Genomic DNA, 26,063 nt, shown 5'->3' with positions numbered 1-26,063 from the left:
TATTGTTGTTATGAATCACCCAGTCTTAAAGTAGTTATAGCAGACTGAACAGATGGTTAAGGTTTAGGCCATAAAACAAACCTGGACAGATTCAGAATCACTGAAATTGTTCCCTGCACTCTCAGACCACAAGGCCATCAAATTGGAACTGAACACACATCTCCACCAATGAAAACGCTGTAACTCATGGAGATTGAACAACACATTGTTGAATCACCAATGGGTCATCGAAGAGATCAGAACATAAATCCAACAGTTTATGAAATTTAACAAAAAGGAGCACACAAAATACCAGCTCCTTTGGGACATGGCAAAGGCAGTACTCAGAGGAAAATTTATAGCTCTGAGTGCCTACAATAACAAATTGGAAAAATCGCAAAGCAACAATTTAGTGTGTCACCTTAAGCTCCTGGAAAAAGAGCAACAAATCAACCCTAATCCCAGGAGAAGGAAGCAAATTATTAAAATCAAAGCAGAATTAAATGATTTGGAATCCAAAAAAAACTATAGAAAGAATCAACAAAAGAAGGAGTTGGTTCTTTGAAAGAATTAACAAAACTGACAAACCCTTAGCAAATCTTACCAAAAGAAGAAGGGAGCATACTGAAATAAACAAAATCGAAAATGGTAATATCACCACAGAAATTACCAAGATCCTGAGTATCATGAGGGAATACTTCTCAATCCTTTACACTAACAAATCTGAGAATCTAGAAGAAATGGACAAATTCCTAGCCAATATTAACATACCCACACTGAACCAAGAAGAACTAACTCAACTAAACAGGCCTATTTCAAGCACTGAAATAGAAATGGCAATAAGAGACCTTCCACCTAAGAAAAGCCCAGGGCCAGATGGATTCACAGCTGAATTCTATAAGGTCTTCAAAGCAGAGCTCACACCAATACTCCTCGAGCTCTTCAACGAAATTGAAAATGAAGGTTCCTAACAATGAAAAATTTCTTACAGATATTAATTCTTGCTCATGCCAAAACGGTCAACATTCACTCTGAAATTGCTCATATGCTGAATATTTCATGTGTTATTGGATATAACTTCTATTGGCCCTATTATACTTAACTTAGGCATCACGTCACAGAAGCATGTCACATCAAATAAACAAGTAGATATGGTTGTATTCTAATAATACTTATTTTCCAAAAATGGATGGTAGACTGGATTTAGCTCATTGGTTTGTTAAACTTTGCCTGTGAAATAGTAGATTTAAAACAAATTAGTAATTTCAAACCTGATGATTCACTAGAATAATTTTGGAGAACTTTTATAAAACAACCCTACAATGAATTAAAATGACATGAGTGAGAACCAATAATGTATGTAACTCTGGCTCCTTCAGTAATATGCATGTCTATACACAAAACCTGACAAGCACTAGATTAGTTAATTTCTAAGGACTCTTCCAATTGTAATATTATTTGGGAAACAAATCCTCAACTAGCTGCTGAATGTACCTTATTATTCATACTAAATTTGAAATATTATGTATGGAAAATTTAGAAAATACCAGTACATTTAGTAATTCACACATAATATGAAAAAACCACATCCATTAATATAAACACATATCTCATTAGAAATGTTTTGAAAAAATTAGGATGCTGCCATCTCTCATGGTCAATACAAATTTTAATGATTTTCATTTTAAAACAAGTTTTATCATTAGCAACAAATGTTCTCTGCTGTTTTCTTTGATGTGATAACCTCATCATACTCATCCAAAAACAAAAATTGTCAAGCCAGGCATGGTGGTACACACCTGTAATCCTAACTACTCAGAAGGTTGAGATCTGCAGATCAAGATTCAAAGCTATCCCAGCACAAAAGGATCAGAGACTCTTATCTCCAATTACCCTCTAGAAAATGGGAAGTGGGGTTTGGCACAAGGGTAGGGTGGCTGTCTTGAGCTGAGTAGCTCAGGGACAATGCCCAGGCCCAGGGGTAAGGTGGTAGCCTTGAGCTGAAGAGCTCAGGGACAGCACCCAGGCCCAGGTCAAGCTCCATAACCCCCCTAAATTTGACAAGTATATATGTGACTAACAGCATATTTATATACAATGTAAATATACTTTATCCGTTTTTCAAGTAAACAGTGTTTGATGTACAACTTGGCCAGTTTAGTTATGAAAAAACAAATTAAAAGCATTTTATAATGGTGTAAGGATAGATCTATGAATTTTAATAGCAATTATAAACATGCAGGGCCTGAGCAGAAACATCCACAAGATTCCATTTGTAATTAGCTAGCAAAATGTCAAACCAGAAATATGGATCATATGGTAGATCAGCCAGTCTTAACCAAGAGAACTAAATGAGAGTGCAAGACCTGACGTTTGGGTTAGGGTATCAGCCCACACATACAGACAACACAAATGTGTTTCTCCACACGGGAAATATTTATAAGCTCCATTACTTGTGTCAGTTCCATGGTTGAATATTAAGAAGATAACAAAAAAAATTTAACTGCACTTACGTTGTTCATTCATTGCCTTGGATATCATTTCAGTACCCATTATACCATTTGTGTTCTTCTCTTCAAATATGCATATATTGAAATCTTAACTTGCATTAAGAAGTACGATGTTGGGCTGGGAGTGTGGCGTGGTGGTAGAGTGCTTGCCTACCATGCATGAAGCCCTAGGTTCCAGTCTTTGGTGCCACATATACAGAGAAAGCCAGAAGTGGTGTTGTGGCTCAGTGGTAGAGTGCTAGCCTTGAGAAAGCTCAAGGACAGTGCCCAGGCCCTGAGTTGAAGCTCTAGGAATGGCAAACAAAGAAGGGGGAAATTTGGGGGAATTAGTACCCTTACAGAAGAATACTAGATATTTTACTAGATAAAAATAGAACGAAAAGGACAATCTTCACAAACAAGGAAATAGTCCTTCACTAGAAGCCAAACCTGCGTGTAACTTCGACCTTGGAGTTTATAGTTTCCAAACTCTATGAGTAGGCTAAGGTAGCTACTCAGTGTCACTGATTACTGAAGTATTATTTTTCCTCAGCAAAGTAATGATTTATTCATTTACCAAATATGTCAACAATTTTATAATCCAAATTTTTATTTCCTGGATTTGTTCTAGTACCAAAGCCTCAGTTTAAAACTTAGCAGAAATAAATGAAATAGAGAATATTATTGGCAAATATTTACAAAGGCTAACATACTCTAATATAAATACAGTATATATTATACTATTATAGAATTATTAACGCTCATAGTTCCTAAAGGGACAGGTGATGAGAGTAGTAACAGTAGTTCTCTGTGAAGAACTTAGGAGAAAATCATATCAAAAAAAGTCATGTTGAGAAGAGATTAGATTTTCTTCCAAAAGATGAGACCATCTAAAGACAATCTGCAAGAACAACAAAGAAAAAATACTCTTACCTCTTTCTCCTCCCATTCTACTCTGTTGATTTCAATCAAAATAAAATAAAAAGAGCAAGGAGATCCATTCTAGAGACATGTATACTTTTTCATTTTGTTCATCTGGTTTTTCATTTTAAGTTTTTCTTCCTCTTTCGGAAATGCTGTGGATAGAACTCAGGGTTACATTTACACTAGGCAATTCCACTACTGCTCAGTTACACCACTACACCCAGTATTTTAAAATAATTTGGGATTCATTAATTTCTTGTGTTGCCTATACGTAACTCAATCAGCTTTATTTCTGTTTTCTTTCCGTTTTGTTATTGGCAGGATTTGTATGCTTCCCCGGTTAGATTTTTCTTATGAGATTTTGCTTTTCCCAGAGCGTATGTCTAGAATGTTATCTTTATATTTTAGTTTCTAGTTGTAAATTGGATTACAGAAATGTGTCACTGCACCCAGCTTCTTTCAGTGAGCTGGCTTTGAACTGAGATACTAAGATCTCAGATGCCAGAGTAGCTAGGATTACAGGTGAGAGCAACCAGTGTCTGCCTAGCTTTATTCTTTATTTACTAACAGTTTTAATATTAAAGGATGCTTAAATTGATCAAATTTGGATGATAAAAATTTTCATATGACTATGAAGATTTGGATTTTTAAAAATTTTCTAATTTTAAATTAGCCTGGTTCCCTAGAATAAATTCCATAAACCCAAAGTATAACTTCCTTATAAAATGATAGATTCTTGGAGCTGGGAGTTTGGCCTAGTGGTAGAGTGCTTGCCTACCATGCACAAATTCCCGGGTTCGATTCCTCGGTACAACATATGTAAAAAAAATAAAAGCCAGAAGTGGTGCTGTGGCTCAAGTGGTTGAGCTCTAGCTTTGAGAAAGCCCAAAGACAGTGTGCAGGCCCTGAGTATAAGCCCCAGAACTGGCAACAAATGAAAGATTTTTCTTACTATAGTTTAAATAAATGCATATCTATGTTCATGAAGGATAACAGTCTGTGCTCTACTTCTTGAAACACATTGTACACAAATGGTGTAATTTCCTTTTTGTCTAATGTTTGTTATAATTAACTAGTGAAACTGGTCACAAATTTGTTGAAAGATTTTCTATAAAATGAATTCATTTGCTATAGAAGATATAGAACTATTTCTGATTAGCTGTTCCTTCAAAAATGAGTTTGGGTAATTTATGCTTTCCTAGGAATTGGATTGCTTCTATGTTGTCAATACTTTGAGCATATAATTGCTCCTACAATACTGTTCCTTATATTGATGATGGGTGGATTTTTCTTTTTTTCTTACTCAGACTAAATAGAAGTTCAATAATGTTATTGATCTTTAAAAAAATCTGGTTTCATTGAATTTTTCTATTGTCTTTTCTCTATTCATTTTTATTTATTCCTGCTCTGAAACTTATTGTTTTCCTTTTCCTTGTTTTGGGTTGTTTCCTCTTTTCCAGTGTCTATTCTATAATTTAGTGTAAAAATTCATTTTAGCTTTTGTATGTTTTTCTATTGAAATATATCTGTTGTACAAAGGAATTTCATTGTGTATTTCCATTACATGAATGCAATATAACCTAATGAAATTCACCTCATCACTACCCACTTATTTCTCCTCACCTTTCTTGATATAATGTCAGCAAGTTTTATTTTTCTATTTTCACACATGTCTATAGATACAAAAGAAACTTAAATCACTGATTTTAAAAAAATTCTCTTGTATAGGTATGTCCATGATCTGGTAGACAAAAATATAAACTTTGTAGAAATAAAACACCATGGCATTTGAACAATCAACAGTTTAATGGAAGAAAATGAAATACAGTTTGAATAGGATTAGCCAAGTAGTAAGGGATGGATGAGTGGGAAAAGATACAGTAGGACAATGTAGTCATAATACTCAATGTGCATACTAAATAAGGAAGTTGCAAACCTGATTTGACTGGTAGAAAAAGGGCTAGGTGGGAGGTGGATAGAAACTAATGGAAGGGCTATCTTTTAAGATACACTCTGTACATAAGGGAAGCAGGAAAACAACATGATTGGGAGGGGTTGCGGGGAGTGGAAGGGGGACAAAAACATGAGAAGGGGTATCAAGGTTTGAGAAGTAATGCACCCACTATCTGTAACCCCTCTATACATTACAACCAACAATGAATTTTTTTTTTGCCAGTCCTGGGCTTGAGCTCGGGGCCTGAGCACTGTCCTTGGACTTTCTCAAGGCTAGAGCTCTACCACTTGAGCCTCAGCACCACTTCCAGCTTTTTTCTATGTATGTGGTACCGAGGAATCAAACCCGGGTCTTCATGCATGCTAGGCAAGCACTTTAACCACTAGGCCAAACTCCTGGCCCAACAATGAATTTTTTTAAATCCCTGAATATTAGATATACATACACACATACATAGAGCAGTATTGATATAACTTCAGGAAGTTACAGGATTCCAAATCAATATTCACATATTAATTGTTCCCACCACATAAAATGAAAATGTTCTCAATATCTGCTGTATTATATTATACCTCCATTTAGAAACACTTTATACTTAAAACTTTTTTGCAAGTCCTAAAGCTTGAGCTCAGGACCTGGGTACTGTCCCTGAGCCTCTTTGTGCTCTAGGCTAGTGCTCTATGACCTGAGCCACAGAGCTGGCTTTTTCTGAGTACTTTATTGGAAATGAGTCTCAAGGACATTCCTGTCTAGGCTGGATTCAAATGATGATCCTCAGATCTCAGCCTCTTAAGTGGCTCAGATTACAGGCATGAGCCACCCTTTCCCACATAAACTTCCAAATTTAAAAGGGCAGAGTTCACATAATTTTGTGACAGTCATGGGGCTTGGAATTCAGAGCCTGTGTGCTGCCTTTGAACTTCTTTTTGTTCAAGAATATGGCTCTCCACTATCAGTATTTTTGGTAGTTTATTGAAGGTAAGAGTCTCATGGATGCCCATGTCTGGGCTGGCTTTGAACCACAATCATCAGATCTCAGTATCTGAATTTCAGTTGTGAGCTATAGATGCCTAGAAAATTCATGATTTATTTTTGCCATAATGGGAGAATTGAACTCAGGATCTGACCACTATCATTGGGCTTTCTAAAAGCTAGAGCATTATTACTTGAGCCACAGCATCACTTTCAGCCTTTTCTATGTATGTGGGTATGGAGGAATTGAACCCAGGTCTTCATACATGCTAGGCAAGCACTCTACTTCTAGGCCAAACTCCCAGTCAAAGTCCATTATTTTAAGTGATTATTTTTATAAATTTTTCATAACACTGTACATATAGTAAACTACCTAAGAAATACATAATTATTTACAACATCATTGTGTAATATCAGTGTACAAATGTGTTCAACATGTTGTGTTCCATGCAATATACTCTGAAAACATACATGCAAAATGATGCTAAGATGGTAGATTTTCGTTGCAACTACATATTACTCTTTCACATGATAAATGTTTTCATGACATTGTTGTAATATAGTATGAAATATACCTGTATGACAAATATTCCTAAGAGTGCCATTTGGCAATGCGAATCAGGACAGGGTTATTTCTGTGAATGAATATGCCTGCTCTAGTGTGTGGAACACAATATATAAAGACTCATGTAAAAAGACATATATAACTGTGATAGTGATTGCTTGCATTAGATCAGTAGTATTTTCAGGAGGTGAATGTGATCACCATACTGTAGGCAATATAATATACTAGGTAAAGTCACTGATAGAAAAGTTGATCCCAAAGGTGCTAGCCATGCATGTGAATAAACAGGATTTCTTCAGTAAAGAAATGTGTTCATCCCGTTATTGGTAATACATTGTTTATGCATATGTTTGAAAAATATGCATATACATGAAACAGAGCATTAGTTTGTACTGCATCAGTGCAATGATACTTGTGTGAGAGAAGGCTTTTCTCAATCATACGGTGGGACATGTGATATACTATATACAGATACATACATATGAGATGGATTGCTACTTGCACATGTGAAACACAAGAGTGCTTCAGAGGAGGAGGAATAGGTTCAATTCCCTGTGGTGTTTGTAATATTTTATGTGAATAGAAATGTGTAAAAGATATTTTCAAGTTCATTAGTTATGTTTTGAACTGGGAAGTTTATTTCGGTGAAAATCTGTTTGCCACACTGGGAGTTGGAACACAGGCTTCCTTGCTCATCCATATTTTCTTCCAAATGTTTCAGTTACTTGTGATAAACAGTGCCTTGAATATATTGAATGCAAAAATTTAGAAATAAATAATTTAGGTTATAATTGAATACCATTCTAAAGGGCATAATGAAATTTTATCATGCTCTACTCTATTTTCTCTGAGACCTAAATAATCCTGTTATCAAACACTTTCTTCCTGCATTGGCAACTCAACCCTTTGCCACTTATTAGCTATCTTAGTAATCAGATTTTTTGTGGCAGTAAAACAATGTTATACTGTATTCAAGTAACCCAATTTATACTTTAAAAATATTGCCATTATTGGGTGAGGAACAAAAGGGTGCAATAATTACATGGCATACAAAATAATATTTATTGGAATGAACTCCAGGAAAGGGAAACAAGAGGTTGTTTCATTGTTTTTGCTTTCTTTTCCTTTTGTCTTGTTTGTTCATTTATCTTCATTTTTGAGGGCAAGGGAAGGGGAAGAAATGTAGTAACAAATGGTGAACAAATGCAGCAGTGGTACTCACTAGACACTACATGGAAAATGAACTCTATAACATGTGGATGGGGACAGGAGGGGAGTCTAGTAGAGAAAGAGGGAAGAGATAACTGTCCAAAAAGAAATATACTATGTACCTGACTCATGTAACTGCAGCCATTCTTTATATCATCTTTATAACAACAATGAAAATAAATAAAACACAAAAATACCTTCACTGAATAAGAATAATGATGTTGGCAACTTACATAAGCAAAAACAGCTATAAAGTGCTTCATTTAAAGAATAGGTACATTTTCTTAATTTAATGAGATAAAGGTCATATGCTAAGACCGATAAAATATATAATAAAGGATTGTTAATCTTTTACCATGCCTAATTTATAAATAAGACTTTAATGTATGTAGTCATAAGAAAAGAATATTGCATATATGGTATTCAATACTTTTCCCTTGAATAAAAAGAGTACTATATATAATGATCTTGTATAAACAAATATAAAAATAACAAAAAGAATATATAACTATTAGTAATCACAAAAAGACAGTAAATAAATTATCTTTGTTAAAAAAGAGTTTATCATTTTGGATAAGATGTAACAAAGAAGGTTTAGTATGCATCCTTTATCGCTGTTGACCAGACTTACTTCCTTTAACATATTTTTTTCCCAGATCTTTCCATTTTTTTTACAAATGTTATTTTTTTTTGTAGTGGATGAGTAAAATTCCATTTCACATATATACCACATTTTCTTCATCTATTTGTCCATTGAGGGGCATCTGAGCTGATTCTGTATGTTGGCTATGGTGACTAGTGCTGTAATGAACAAGATTGTGCTCTGGTTTGTAATCTTTTGAGTAAATTTTCAGGAGTGGAATTGCTTGGTCAGTTCTAGGATATATTTTGTAGAGATAGGAATGGGATGGAAGGGGATGGGTGAAAATATTGATGGTGATGCAATGTATTACATGGTAAATCATTTTACAACTAATGATAATAAATTTTAAAAAGATTAAAAAGGAAGCAAGATGGCACCGAAACAATAGAGACCCAGCCTAGCTCTATCCCACAAAAAGAGAGAATCAGGGAATCCCACGAGCCAACTATGTTAAGAATTCAACAACTACAAATTCAAGAAGCAATGGAGAAGTATACAAACTGGAAAAGAAACCCAGATAAAGCTTATATCTAATGCTCTCAAAGAATCTGAAACGCGAGGACCCCCACCCCCACCTCTTGCCACTGGCTTCAAGCCAGAAAAGCAGCAGCGAGGGCACCAGGGCGGGGAATCCTGGAACTCCAGCAAGCTGCAGAATCCAGACAGGAACCCCACACAGACCAGGCACAGACAGCAAGACAAGAGCGGGACGAGAGGGGTAACTAGCATTTACATTTGAGGGAGAAACAAGAATATTTCATTCAAAGGAGAAGCTACATGAATACATGCACACTAAACCAGCATTACAAAAAATATTAAATAATCAAGAACAAATTGCAGAACAGCAAAAATTTCCATCAAGAAGCTGTCACCTATAAATCACTAAACACAAAGGGAGAAAAACAAAGAGAGAAAGAACCTCAGAATTAAAAATACATAATGACAAAGGACACTAACCACTTCTCCATAATTTCCCTAATTGTGAATGGGCTGAACAATCCAATCAAAAGACACAGAACAGCAGACTGGTTTAAGAAACAAGACCCATCAATATGTTGCCTCCAAGATAGAATTGTCACAGGCAAAAACTTTCTGAACAGAACCCCAGGGTCACAACAGATTGGAGAGAGACTCGATAAATGGGACTACCTAAAAATAAAAATTTCTGCACAGATAAAAGCATAGCTACTAAAGTAGAAAGACAGCCAACCAACTGGGAAAAGATATTTACCAATAATACATCAGACAAATGCTTAATATCTAGTATCTACAGGGAACTCGAGAAACAAATCCCCCCCAAACCCAACAAACCAATCACTAAATGGGCAAGGGAACTAAAGAGAGACCTATCAAAAGAGGTAAAAATGGCAGAAAAGCATATGAGAAAATGCTCACCATCCATGGTAATAAAGGAAATACAAATAAAAACAACCCTAAGATACCACCCAACAAGAATGGCCAAGATTTTGAACTCAGACAATGACAGATGCTGGCAGGGTTGTGGAGAAAAAGGTACCCTACTGCACTGCTGGTGGGATTGTAAACTAGTTCAGCCACTCTGGAAAGCAGTGTGGAGGTTTCTTAAAGAACTGGAAATTGACCTTCCCTATGATCCTGCCATACCACTCCTGGGAATCTATCTTGAACATCATAACTCAGGATACGATAAGGTCACCTGCTCAGCTATGTTCATCTCTGCACTATTCACAATAGCCAGGCAATAGAAACAATCAAGATGCTCTACTGCAGATGAATGGATACAGAAAATGTGGTATAAGTATTTATACCATGGAATTCTACATAGTCAACAGACAAGATAAAATAATGACATTCGCAGGGAAGTGGATGAATCTAGAGCGAATCATGTTGAGTGAGACAAGTCAAGACCAAAGGAACAAAAGGCACATGGTATCCTTAATATCTGGCTACTAGTTCCAAACAGTACTAGAGTGAGGACTCAATATTTGTATACCCAATGCTATGGACATTGTATGGGAAATATAAACACAACTACATAGACACAAAAATTTATTACTCTATAGACATAATGTTTTATTATATAGATTAATATGTATCTATGACATATAAACCCTCAGCCTAATTATAATTATGTTCTAATATCTAAGTGCTAGTGATAGTATACACAGATTCCCTTCTTGAATACTTGTTTGTTAAATACGTCATTTGAAATAGGATGTAAAAATCAATGTTAATAAATTCTTTAATAAAAAAATCACTATCATATACTTACTAAGAAACTCATCTGAGTCTATGGCACAAAGGCTGTTTAAATAGCCTAGGAATAGCCCTTCTATGGCCATTTCTCTTTAAGTAATGTGAAAAATATGAAAAGATGGATACTGATCCCCTTGTCACTGCAATGCAATATAATTTGTTAGGCAGCAATTCCTTACTAATTCACTTTGTCACTTAAAGGCACCCTACCTTCTAAAGTGACAGTGAAAAGACAGCCAGGATATTCAGATGGTCCACAATGATGTGCTAATTTTTCAGAAGTTGTTCAACTCCTTGTTTTCCTTTCTCAATAAAAAAGCAGCACAAATGACCTGCTTCAAGAAATGAGATTGCCGTGCAAATTAAACAACTTTGAGATTCTACCTCACTACAGTTAGAATGGTCATTATCAAGAAAACGAATAACAATAGATGCTGGCAGGAATGTGACCAGGAGGGATCACTACTACACTGTTGGTGGGAGTGCAAACTCATTTATCCACTCTGAAAAGCAGTATGGTTCCATGGTTTCCCTCATTTTTCATAATTAGAACACACCTAGAACTCCCCTAGCAGAGGATTACAGTAGTTCAAAACCTAGATGCCTAAGGTCATATAGGATGAGTCTAAATGAAAGGAACTCTAAGATATGGTGACAAGAGCTTCATCTTGTATGATTCTTGTTCTTAATGTACTGTGTTATTCCTCTTCTGTTTTGTTGCCCCATGGTTAATCTCATATTGTTACCCTATATGACTTTGTTACTTAGTATATTGTATATACATTTATTTGTTTATTTGAAGTAGAAAAGGGAAGGGGAAAAACAAGATTATTGGGAGGGGGTGACAGGAGGGAAATCAGGATAAAAACATGAGAAAGGTATCAATGTGTGAGAATTAATGCACCTATTACCTGGCGAATGTAACTGTAACTCCTCTATACATTACCTGACAACAAAAATAAAAATAAATAATTTTTTTAAAATGGCAGAACTTATCCATGAAGTAAATACCACAAAAACAGTCCATATCATCTCCTGTAGCTTCACATATAGAGTGAAATAAAAAATGTAAAAAAAGAATTTGGAAATTATTCATCAGAGGTAATATTTGAAATAATGAAAGTGGACCCACATTCTGAGGAAATCAATACCGAGCTCAGTTAACTACACGAAACAGGAAACCTAAAAGACTGAATTTTAAAGAAAAGTACACAAAATTAGAGATTGCCCTTGGCAAGTAATATGGACTTTTAGGAAGAATAGTGTCTCTCAATTGAAGAGAGGAAAAGGGAAGTCAAAACTTCAATGTGTATCATACAAAGCTAATAAAAGTAAGGGAGGTGTAGGGTTGAGAAAGAGGGAGGAAACGATGGAAGTGACAATATCAGTCCAGATGCACTGAATTCAGAAACTGTTTTATTGGACACCAATTCTTTTTTACAATTAATTAAAAATATTAAACCTATAATAGTGTCATATTCAAATTTAAGCGACTACTGTTTGCTCATCAAATGAAATGTTTATAAAATATCTATAATTCATGCATAATATCTTTGTATGTTTATCATATACATAACCACACATCTTAAGAAAACCAAACAAAACTGTGAGTTTAGCATTTCCATCAGGTCAACACTGAGAAGAGAACACGTGTATTTTAGAGTTGTGTATGATGACAAATTCAGTGAAGTCAAGAAATTAGGTGCAAAAGTGATCTTCATGAAAGCAAGCAAAATTTACAGCATTTATAGCAAGCATACACACCTTTTCTCAGGATATAATTTTTTAAAGAATTTATTAACAGTGATTTTTACATCATTTCAAATGACGTGTTTAACAAACAATTATTCAAGAAGGGAATCTCTATATACAATCACAGGCACTTAGTTTTTAGAACATAATCAAAATTAGGCTAAGGGTTTGTATATCATAGATACGTATTAATCAATGAAATAAAACATTATGTCTATAGAATCATAAGCTTTTATGTCTATGTAGTTGTGTTTATATTTCCCGTACCATGTCCATATCATTGGGTATACAAATATTGAGTCCTTGCTCTTGCACTATTTGGATCTAATAGCCACGTATTAAGGATACCATGTGCCTTTTGTTCCTTTGGTCTTGACTTGTCTCACTCAACATGATTCGCTCTAGATTCATCTACTTCCCTGCAAATGCCACTATTTTATCTTCTCTGTTGGCTATGTAGAATTCCATTGTATAAATACTTATACCATTCATCTGCAGTAGGGCATCTGGCTATTATGAGTAGTGCAGAGATAAACATAGCTGAGCAGGTGTCCTTTTCATTCAGGATATAAATTTTATTTACTTATCAAAATACAAGACTGTGGTGGCCAGGAGTTTGACCTAGTGCTAGACTGCTTGCCTAGCATGCACTAAGACCTGGGCTTGATTCCTTGGTACCACATACCCAGAAAAAGCCAGAAATGATGCTATGGCTCAACTGGTAGTGTGCTAGCCTTGAGAAAGCCCAAAGAGTGCTAAGACCCTGAGTTCAAGCCTAGGACAGTCAAATAAAGACTGTCAAATAATAACAAAACAGTAGGACCTAATGAGATTCTGAGAATATTCAAATTCCCTTATGCTACTTGTACTGTAGTCTGACAGAGGAGAATATAACTACTTAAGACACTCCTACCAACAGTGTAATAGGGATCCCTCTGAACACATCCCCACCAGTGTCTGTTGTTATTAGATTTCTTGATCCTGGCCGTTCTAACTGGAGTGAGGTGGAATCTCAGAGTTGTTTTGATTTGTATTTATTTTATGACGAAAGATGTCGAGCATTTCTTCATGTGTACATTGGCCATTCCTATTTCCTCTTCAGAGAAGTCTCTCTTTAAGTCTTCCCTTGAGGATTTATTTTTGAGAACTTTGAATTTTTGAGCTACAGATATATTTTAGACATGAGGCCCTTGTCTGTTGTTATGGCTAGTGAAGATCCCCAATCTGTGAGCTTTCTATTTATCTCGCTGGCTATGTCCTTTACTATACAGAAGCTCTGCAGTTTAATGCAGTCCCATCTGTCCAACCTTTCTTTGATTTGTTGTGTTTAAGAGCTATGTGCATATGGCCATATAGGATGAGGTTAAGTGAATTGAACTAGAGGATATGGAAACAAGAGGTTATTGTTTTAATGTAACATGTGAAGTTATTTCTTTCCTCTTTTATTTTTTTTCCTATGGTACATAGCCTGTGGTTAGTGTATCTGACTTCAATACTTGGTTTACTGTAGATACATTTATTTGTTTATTCGAATTAGGAAAGGAAAGGGGAAAAACAGATGACTAGACAAAGGATAAAGGATGAGCCACGGTAACAGTGATATTAACAGACAATATGTTGGAAATGAACTTTACAACTTGAGAGGGAGTGGGAGGAGGAAAAGTATAATAGAAACATGGGACAAAACAATGGGAAAACAATATTCGAGAAGTAATATACTCATTACCTTATGAGTATAACTGTAACCCTTATATACATCACCCTGACAATAAAAGAAAATTTAAGAAAAGATAACTGAAGCTGTGATTTTGGTATTTTACACTATATAAACTTCATAGATCCATATATTAATATATTATATACATGGATACATTATATAAAATTTCATTAATAACATCAGAGATTTTTTTCTATCTGTTATGTTCTCTACATAATATATCATTACTCATTCAACATTTCAGACATGGTTCCAACATTTTATCAGTAAATGAATATGCTTAGTATGAATTTATAGACTAAACTATAATATATTATGGTAATACACACTCATTGCAATGTTAATTCATTTATTCAACAAATATTTGTCCCATGTCTATATTGTGGCAGGAAATACTAAGCCTATGGGATATAGGCTGACTCAAGAAGTTTACAAATTAAAGCAATAATTTTCAAGGATAGTGTCATAAGTAAATCAATTACTTTCGGTTTGCTTTTAGATTTACAGTATTTATGTCCAAATTGGTTTCCCTTTGATTAGCCTCAAGCAAATACAAGTCTAGTATACAAAATCACTTTTACAATCAACTAACTTTTAAAACTGAAGCTCAATATTTTGAGAATAACTGATATAGCACAAAGAAGAATTTTTTTCATATATTTTTATTTTAATTAATAGAAAGGTTGCATTATATTCACCAGATAGAGGGTACATTACTTCACATACATTGATACCCTTTCTCATGTCTTGGTCCCCATTTCCCTCTTCCCACACCCACCCCTCATCTTGTTTCCCCCTTTTCTTTTTTTTTTACTTATTTTTTTTTAATTGTAATTAGTAAAAGGGTTACATGATATTTGCCAGATAGAAGGTGCATTAATTCACATACATTGATACCCTTTCACATGTCTTGGTACCCATTTCCCTCCCCCCTCACACCCCCCACGCATCTTGGTTTTCCCCCTTCCCTATCAAATTTCAAATAACCAAATACAAATAAATTCAATATATCAGATAACAAAGTGAGATACTATAACAATATGAGATAACCAAGGGACAGCAAAGGAGATGAGAGACAACATAGTACATTAAGGACAACAATCATTCATTATATGGCTTTTGTTTCAATATCCTGGAGGTCCTTTTAATTAGCTTCATACTATATGGCCTTATGTATCAAGATTTTTCTCTATTGCAGATCTCTGCTAGTAGAGCCCAAGGTTTCTACTGATTATGACAAATGTGGAAACAAAGAAGAAAATTTTTATCATACAAAATGTGCTAGAATCTAAAAAAGTTAGAAACTTTTAATGCCTGAGAAGTTTAATCACTTTCCTGACTTGCCAACTCCACAGGATATCTCAGTCAAGGAAGAAGATACAGTGTGGTACATTGTTTCCCATCTAATAAATGCAAATGGTATTTAGTAGAAGCCATGGAAGGAAATAGTTTCAAGATTATTAGCTTACATTAGAAGAGAGTCTTTATAGCACTGAAAATTTAATAGTAGCAGCAAACTAATGAGTCTTTAGCTACAAGGACCAAAATCTGTGGCAAACTTAGGTCTGTGTTTGGTAATTATATAGTTGCCAAATGACTATGTAATCAAGGCCATTGTTGATCTGCCCTTTCATGAACAACACAATATTATAATTTTCATTTGTAAGAAAATGGACATGTTTGAAGAATCTTGAAGCTAATTTAAAACAAAAATCAGAGAAAGGTGTGAAACCTATGTCATTCTTAATCAAGGTACCTGTCACTTACAATTGACTTATCTGAGCACTTTATTATTTGTGACCTTCAAAGCCATGTGACACTAAACTTTAGAAGAACTTTAAGTTGGATTTCAAATATCAACAAAAGACTTGCATATACAATAAAAACTTAAGTGCTGACTTATATCCAATTGTGAAAACTAGGTAGATTTAAGAAGGAATGTTGAAGTATGACTAGGATTCTAATAGGTGGAAATTTGGCTCAGAACTACAAAAGCCAGTTTTAAAATAATCATTCCTTCCTCTTTCCCTACTTGGATCCCCTTTATGCTTGCTTCTTGCCTTATTGCACTGGCTAGGAATTCTAATACTATGTTAAAGAGGAGTGGAGAGAGTGGGCATCCTTGTCTCGTTCCTGATTTTAGAGGGAATGGCTTTAGATTTCACCATTTAGTGTAATACTAGCAGTGGGTTTGTCATACACAGCCTTTATTATATTGAGGAATGTTCCATGGATTCCTAGTTTCTCCAGAGCTTTTAACATAAAGGGGTGTTGGATCTTGTCAAATGCCTTTTCCGCATCTGTTGAGACAATCATGTGATTTTTGTCCTTGCTCCTTTTGATGTTTTGAATTATATTAATTGATTTGCGTATGTTGAACCAGCTTTGCCTCCCTGTGATGAATCCTGTTTGATCATAGTGTATAATTTTTTTGATGAGTTGTTGTAGACGGTTGTCCAGTATTTTGTTGAGAAGTTTTGCATCGATGTTCATCAAAGAAATAGGTCTATAGTTCTCTTTCTTTGATGAATCTCTGTCTGGTTTGGGGATGAGGGTTATGCTGGCTTCATAGAATAAGTTTGGTAAAGAACCTTCATTTTCAATTTCGTTGAAGAGCTTGAGGAGTATTGGTGTGAGCTCTGCTTTGAAGACCTTATAGAATTCAGCTGTGAATCCATCTGGCCCTGGGCTTTTCTTAGGTGGAAGTTCTCTTATTGCCATTTCTATTTCAGAGCTCCTATTCACTGGATACTTTTTCTTTTCACTCTTAATAAAGCAACACTATACAGTTCAAAGCAACAAAAGATTCCAAGGCAAGGGTGCCAAAAGTTCTGATAAATTCATTGATATTTTCAAGGGATAAAAATCTTAACCTCTATTTTTTGTGTGGTACCCTCACTATACACTTTATATGTTGCTAATTTAGTGTCTCAAACTTTATTAATGATTAATGAGTGTATAAAAGTATGCTCTCCTATAAGCCATTTGTGTGGACTACTTGCTGTTGGCAAACTTGTGAATGTGGAAGGTATGTCAGAATACACATTTTTTCTCAGACAATCTAACACTGGTAGAATTTAGTGATTACAATATTCTATGAAGCCAAGTTGTATAATGCTGCATAAAAAGCCTCAGTTCCTCTAAGTCTTCTTTCTAATAGATGTAAGTTCAATGAGTAACCAGATTTTGTGTGTACAGAACAACTTAGTGATTTTCCCTGATTGATGCATTTCCGGGCTTTGCTAAAAGCCAGGAACTGGTCTAAGTAAATGTCTGAATAATGAAAATTTGACAAGAGTGTATGCATGCCAGTAAAAGTGAATTAGTAAAAGTATGCATGGGGAGCATCTGAAAGGAAACATTAAAGGGAAGTATAAAAATGAAGTCCTTTGACTTTTGTGCACAGTAAATGAATATTAATTAGGTATACTTTGGGCAACTTGCCTGTTATGAAAACTGCCATCTGGACTCATAAAGGCAATCCTTAACCTAAACAAAGCATAGTACAGTGCATGGTTCAAAGAATAGAACCTACATTTAAGAAGTAATCTTCTCAATCCATTATTTATATGAGAAATATTCATCTTTAAATCATCAACTTCATGTAGGTTTAAATGTACTATTATAGAAAATTAAACTTTTAGATTGATTTATTCCAAGATAACTTGATACGTGCAAAATAGTAAGCCAACAGAAATGAGTGCTTCAATTCAATTTTGTATATGAAAATACTTAAATGCTATTTTACATATTTAATAAACATATAAAAATAGATTCCCTATATGTTTTTACAAATAGTTGTTGAAATTTGTTATCCAAATGCTTCACGGGTTCTATGACAGTTCTTAAGTGTAATTAAACTGTATCCCAAATCCTAACATACCTGGAAATTGAACTATTCATGCCATAAATTAAATTCCTCAAAGTGAATCTTTCATAAATAATGCACATTAACATAAAAACTACCTAAATTAAATGAGGTCATTTCTATTTCCCAAAGGGATCTGTATTTGCAACTATATCAACTCCAATAAGACATATCAGAGTAAGCAAAAGGGGAGATGAATCTAAATGTTATGAAAACTAAAATTCAGCTCTTTCTTAAAGGGACCTTGCACTGCACAAGTATTGGTTATCAAATTTTAGAGATATAATTGATTTTCAAAATCTTTTGCATGCAATCTTTCACTAGATTACAAATCAAAGACTAAGAACAAAATAATTAATAGAAAATGCATACATGGCCAGCCACAGTGGCTCACACCTGTAATCTAGCTACTCAGGAGGCTGAGATCTGAGGATCAAGATGCAAAGCCAGCCCAGGCACAAATGGATCTGAGACTTTTATTTCCATTTAACCTCTATAAAATTATAAGTGGGGCTTGGCTTAAGGGTAGAGCAGTAGCCTTGTGTTGAAGAGCTCAGTGTCAGCGCGCAGGCCAAGTTCAAGCCCCATGACCACCAAAACAATGCATACATATAAGACTCCCATCAAGCCCTTGGAAACATAAAAAAAGACTAATACTATATATGTCATATAAATTATTAAACACTATTAGTCATACTAGTAATGGGATGGTAAATAATGAGATATAGACCCAATTAAGAAAGCAAAGTAGACGCAGATACCTAAATTCTGTGTTTCTCGATACCTTTCATTCATACAGATATACAAGAGTTTCTAATCCATTGGCAATGACTTGCAAAACAATGGCAAAAGAAGGAAGACTGTATAATGAGAGACTCAAGGCAACATGGAAAATTAACCAGAAGTAGTAGCTCCATCCCTGATAAAACACTGTAGAACTCTTTAAAAGTGGCTAGGTGCTGGACTCACACCTGCAACCCCAGATATTCAGGAGGCTGATATATGAGGATCATGGTACAAAGCCAACCTGGGCAGGAATGCTAAGATATATGGAGATGACCTTTACTCATAACATAAAGAAAAGAGTATAATAGCATTCTTCTCTGATGAAGATTCATTAGAAAAACTCTCAACTGGCTCTGAGAGAGCAACATGGAACTTCAATCAACTGAGCATGAAGATAGAAAAAAATTCCATAAGTAATAAAAGTCCCATGAAGTATGGAATCTGACTAAACTATGCACATAGTGATTGTAAGGCTGAAGCATGAAATCACTGTTAAGTGGGTTTAAAATTGTACAAGGCCAATGGCTCTGCACAGAAACAAATATAAACCTAGGCTGATTTTCTATTTTATAATTAGGACACATAAACTTCAACCCTATAAGTAAAAGGAACTCAGCTCTCAGTAAAACAAGTATAAGTGTCATTGAGACCTACTACAAGATAGAAAGCAGTTAAAATGTAGAAAGCATACATGTAGGATAGTCCTAGAAGTGGATCACCATAGCTCAATAGTTATGTACATATGACCATATGAGGCTAAGAGAAATAAACTCCAAGGTAAGGAAACAAGCAGGTTGTTATTGTTTTTAATATACAGTGTGTAGTTATTTCTTTTTTCTTTCATTTTTTCCACCTTTGGCTTATCCTTTGTTGTCACTCTATTTGGTTTTGGTGTTCTCTCTCTCTCTCTCTCTCTCTCTCTCTCTCTCTCTCTCTCTCTCTCTCTCTCTCTCACACACACACACACACACACACACACACACACACACATATATACATGTATCTGAATTGGAAATGGGAAGAGGAACTACACAATGGTGAGAAAAATGACAAAAGGACAAAGGGTGAACCAATGCAACAGTGATATGATACTCACAAGACAGTATGTTGGATGGAAATAAACTCTACAACTTCGGGGGAATGGTTGGGGGAGGGAAAGTGGGAGAAAAACAAAGGGGACAACAATGTCTAACAAGAAATGTACTCATTACCTTATGTGTGCAATTCTAACACCTCTGTTCGTCTTTTTGACAATCAAATTAAATTTAAAAAAATAAAAATATGTAGAAAGAGTAGCACCTCTTAAGAACTTGATAATGGGGCTGGGAGTTTGGCCTAGTGGTAGAGTGCTTGGCTAGCATGCACGGAGACCCGGGTTCAATTTCTTGGTACCACATACATAGACAAAAGCTGGAAGTAGTGCTCAGGCTCAAGTGGTAGAGCTCTGTCCTTGAGAAAGTCCAAGGACAGTGCTCAGGCCCTGAGCTCAAGCCCAGGACTTGATAATTAATAATTTTGAGTTAAACAATTTAAAAAGTGTACTTAAATAATTAAAGAAATAAAAGAAAGTATTAAAGCCATAAAGAAAAAAACTAAAACATTAGAAAAGAAACTGGTAAAGCTTTTAAAAAATAACCAACTGCAATATTACAAATGAAAAAATAAGTCACTGAAATTAAGAACTTCAGGACCAAGTTGAACAACAAAGAGATACAAAGAGGTACAAGTGAAGAAGAAATTTGTAACTTACAGATTAAACCTGAGAAAATTACTAAAAATGCAACTCATAGAAATGAGACAATGGAGAAATGAAAAAGTAGATTAGAAGATATGAAGGAATAAATTGCAAGGTCTGATACTATTAGTCACAGAAAGAAATACAAGTTAACTGTTCGGTGGCTCATGCCTGTAATCCTAGCTACTCAGTAAGCTGAGATCTGATGATCAAGGTTCAAAGCTAGCCCAGGCACAAAAGAACCTGAGACTCTAATCTCCAATTAACCTCTAGAACATGGGAAGTGGGGCTTGGCTCGAGGTTAGGGAGACAGCCTGGAGCTAAAGAGCTCAGGGACAACACCCAGGCCAAGTTCAAGCCCCGAGACCTACCAAAAAAAGAAAAACAAATACTACAAGTTGTGCTTTAATGTAGTATCTTCTACTATAACAAAATACTACAGACTGGACAATTTATGAACAATTTAAATCTATTATACATGTAGTTCTGGAGGCAGGCAACTCCAAGATTATGCATGTCACCAGCACCCAGTGAGAGCCCTAAGTCAGTGCCAAAATATCGAACTAGAAATACAAGTTCTGAAAGTAGGAGAGAACACTATTTTAGAGTCAGTCAGTTCTGAGATTACTAACCCATTTCTTCTGCATTCCAGTAATGAATATGGACTCTCATGATTTTAACATTAATGGCTCACTCCACAATTCAATAGCACTATATTAATAATCAATTAAATATGCATTTTTGGAAGGTACTTTAAAACCACAACTCAATATAAATGTGTGCGGTTTTGAGAGATAATGGTGACAAAGTTTACAAAGGTAATAGATGTATCTTAAATACAGAAAGATTGCTAGGATTATAATCAAAACTGTCAATACCTAGACATTAAAGATAAACCAACTGCCATTTAACTATTCACACTGTGGAAGTTACTGAAGAATATGATGAAATCAGGAAATATGAAACCAAAGGAAGCAGTTGGATACAAAATTAAGATTATGGTCAAAAGAAGTGTAACTGCTAAACAAAGTTAACAACAGAAAAGTACACTTGTAATAATAGCCACAGTAATAAGCATCTTTCATAGGCCATAAGAATTTATCAGAGTGAAATTGTTATAAGATTTTCAAACTGTTTGGGAAAAAAATAAGTCCATTGGTTTAATATAACACCATTTTTTAGGTCCTCTTCCTATCCCCAATTCAGATAAATGTCTGTGTGTGTGTGTGTGTGTGTGTGCGTGTGTGTGTGTGTGTGTGTTTGTGTAGATATAGGTGTGTGTGAATATATATGCTTATATACATATACATATATATATATACTTATATATATATGTATATGTATATACATGAGAGTAAACCAAGACCAAATAGAGTGACAACAGGGGATAAGTCAAAGATGATAAACATGTTTCCTCATGATGTAATGTTCATGCTTATCAGGTGATTGAAATGTACATATTTTATATAATGTATAAAAGAATGTAAAATTCTCCATAGTGTATAAAACAGAGGTGCCAATTGTATATTCTTTAAATGTGTAGTCAGAAATAAGTATTTCTTCACTTTAATTTAATTAAAAATGACTTGTACTTTCCATAGATAGCTATAATTTAACTTTAGGGCAAGTTATTAAAATATTCTAATGCTATAGAAATCATTTATAACTTTTTTCCATTTACAGTCATCTAATTTACTCATTTAAAAAAGTTATGCTTCAATCACACAGTCAACAATGAAGGTATTCAAGAAGTTGTACTACAATATATGTTTCTTTCAGCTGAAGGCATTTGTTAAACTGCAAATTGTACAAGAGGGGGATTCTCTAAATTCCCCTTATATGCCCAAATATATTTTCTAATTGGAACACAATTAATTATCATCCATCATTACCCCCAGAGAGTTCTACCAACCAGAAAAAAATTAATTTTTGCTATAGGTCAGGTGCTTGTGTTTCATGCCTATAATCCTACTTATTCCGGAGGCTAAGAACTTGAGATTGTGTTTCAAAGCCAGCCTGGGCAGGAAAGCCTGTGAGATGCTTCTGTCCAATTAACCATCAAAATAGTGGAAGTTGAATTGTGGCTGAAGTGATAGAGTACCAGCCTTGAGCACAAAAGCTCAGGGAAGATCAGGCCCTGCAATCATGCTCCAGTACTGGCAGACATACACAGATATGCCCAATCACACACACACACACACACACACACACACACACACACATCTAATCCACACACAATTCTTATTATGGAACAAAAAGCCTTAGACAGAAGCCATACGACACTGAACATTCCATAAAATATCATCTTTCCCCAAATCATTTCCTTTGAAGATGTGTTCTTTACCCTACTACTCCTATTACTTTTCACATGGGGCATGAATATATAAATTACTATGTAATCCTCTATTTGTCCTTCTTCAATTGCATTTCCATAACATTTAAAGAATTTTAAAACCATGACCTAACATTGACTAGAAAACTTTGTGAAGTGAACTTAGTAATATTGGTCATCCCTTCCAAATTTGACTAAGGTTTCACTTGATGGTAGGATATTTTTAGGGTCAACCCTTGACTTTTGATAGTCCAGAGCTTTTCATTTGTCTCAGAACAACAGAGACCCTCCAGAAAGTAAAATAATCCTTCTACATTACTCAAAGAAGGAAAATTATTTTAGAACAGTTCTTTTATCACAGAAAGCTCTTTCACAAGAATAACCCAAGGCCAAATAGATGTTCTATTATTTGTTAGAAATTGTTAATATAATCTTCATTATTCATGAACAGAAATGTACATGAGGTTGTGAGCTCATCTCCCTGTCCCCTACCAAGGTGCAAAGAAATCTCTAAGATGAAAATGCAGGGATGAAATCCAACTTGCATTTTTTTTCTACTCAATTTACACTCATACCACTGTCAGCAAAGGGCATTAAACAAGACTACTTCCAGAGTCTCCTTTCAGAGACTGACCTTGCTCAACTGAAGCATTAATTCAAAGGTAAAGTTCCTAGAATAAGCCCAATCAACAAAATATGAGAGTCAGGATAAGAAATTCCTGGATTTTATACCATAGGAAGTCTGACTTCACAACATATACCCTATGACTATGCCTTGAACCTTAATGTCCAATCATCTCTATTGATTTCCATTTATTTACAGAAAGATTACTCGATATAATCTTAAACAAATGAGACTATATTAAACTAAAACATTTCTGCCTAGAAAATAAAACAAGAGTGGAAAGCCAACCGAATAAATTGAATAAAGCCAGATGCCAGTAGTGCCTGCTTACAATCCCAAAATATGAGGATCATGGCACACCTGAGGAGACTGAGATCTGAGGATCATGATTTGAAGCCAGTTTTGGTAAGAAAGTTTGTGAGCATCAGCTCCATCAATAATCTGGAAATAAAGACCTGGCCCAAGTAGGGTACCATTCTTGAGTGAAAAAGCCAAAGGACAAAATAAAACAAAAAGACAAAGAAAGAAAGTAAATATGGTGAGAAATTTCCTGAAAGCCAAGTGATTAATGCATATACAACTATATTTATGTTACTGAAAAAAATGAGGGTTGAGAATTGATCCCTATTTTCCTGAACAAATTGACCCCATTTTCCTGAACAAAGCTAATCAATGATCTTGTCCCTGGTATTATCGATAGGGTCAGAAGGAAAGTGTAAGTGGAACAGATTCAAAGAAAATGAGAAAAGACTTGGAGAGCAACTGCAAACAAATCAAGAAGTTTGCAGTAAAAGACTGAAAAATTATGTACGAGTTGGAAAAAGAAGAATGTAGCTAAGTGATTGGCTTTCTTTAAGATGACAGAAATGTAGCGCACATATGTACTGAGAAATATAATTAACAATGAAATGAGAAATCTGATGAGAAAAGAATTTTTTGAGACATGGTCTATGTAAAGTCCTGGCTGGCTCAAATTTGCAATCTTCCTGTCTTTACCACCTGAGGGTTGTGATTATGGACATGTGCCATCACACATGGTCTGAATCATGTTCTTCATTTTGTGGAAAGTGGTAAGATCTATTACATAAGTGAAACGTGATTTTTTTTAGAATTACTGAAAATAATTGGAAGGTTATTCATTCTAATGAATAATAGGACAGAATATATCTCTACAGATTCTTTTGGAGAGTAGACATGATGGCAGTCAATATAACCAACTATAGGGTTAAGGCTATGCTTTGCATTCATTCTTACACTAAGTCCTTGCAACTATGCTCAACTAGAATGTCAAATACTCTATATGTGGCCAGTACTGATCTAATAGGTAATTAATTGGACATACAATTTGAAATATTGTTTGAACCATAGCTCCAAAGCTAGTCTGCAATCACAAATACATTATCCTACTTCTCGGCTCTTCTGCCTATTCAACTTCAAAAGAGGGAAACTAAGACAGTTCTCAGAAACATTATAAAAGTACATATTAATAAAGGCCAATAATTTTGAAAATAACTTTAGCTGAGTACATGTTACTGTGGTCTGAAATGCTCAGTATTTACAAAAGTAAAGATGGAAATGCTTCTTTTGAGCCTTCCCCCACATAGATTTTAGAAGGGTGTTACAGGGCCTTTATAGCGATGAGCAACACAATTTATAAACCACTTCAATGTACAAACAACACATTATCACTGCAAAATTCCTGTTTATATGTTATACTTTCATTTTGCTTGTTGTTTAGAATAACTAAGTCATTCTATTGATGAAGTTATCTACAAAGTTCATTTAATACCACAGAGCCCAACAATGTCTACAGAATATATTTTCTTCCAAATTTAAACCCCTCACTGTTGAATTTGTTCTTTCTCACCTTGACACTTGGGCTACTCCAATATTAAAAACATCTGCTGTCCATGCTCATTAGGGAATAAGTGAGTTAGTGCTTTAAATCTTCAAAACGTTAATAAAATGTATAAATTTTCATTCCCTCAACCCCACAAAACTTTATGTATTTTTCTATCAAATCCATTGTCATATCCTGTTACAAATGGTTGCAGAACTACATTTCAGCTTAATTGTCGCGTTAAATGTTATGCTACAATTCTCTTCTCCATAATATCTCTATTATTTACCTTATCCAATCTTAATGATTCTTTTCATTATTTTCAGGTTAAAGGAGGTTTGTAAGTTCTCTGAAAACAGTGAAATCTGGCTGGGAGTTTGGCCTGGTGGTAGAGTGCTTGCCTGCATGCACGAAGACCCAGGTTCAATTCTTCAGTAC

This window comes from Megascapheus bottae, chromosome X, assembly GCF_031878675.1.
Source record: "Megascapheus bottae isolate mThoBot1 chromosome X, mThoBot2.hap1, whole genome shotgun sequence".
In the NCBI taxonomy this organism is placed as follows: domain Eukaryota; kingdom Metazoa; phylum Chordata; class Mammalia; order Rodentia; family Geomyidae; genus Megascapheus; species Megascapheus bottae.
Note: the sequence above shows the minus strand (reverse complement) of the source record.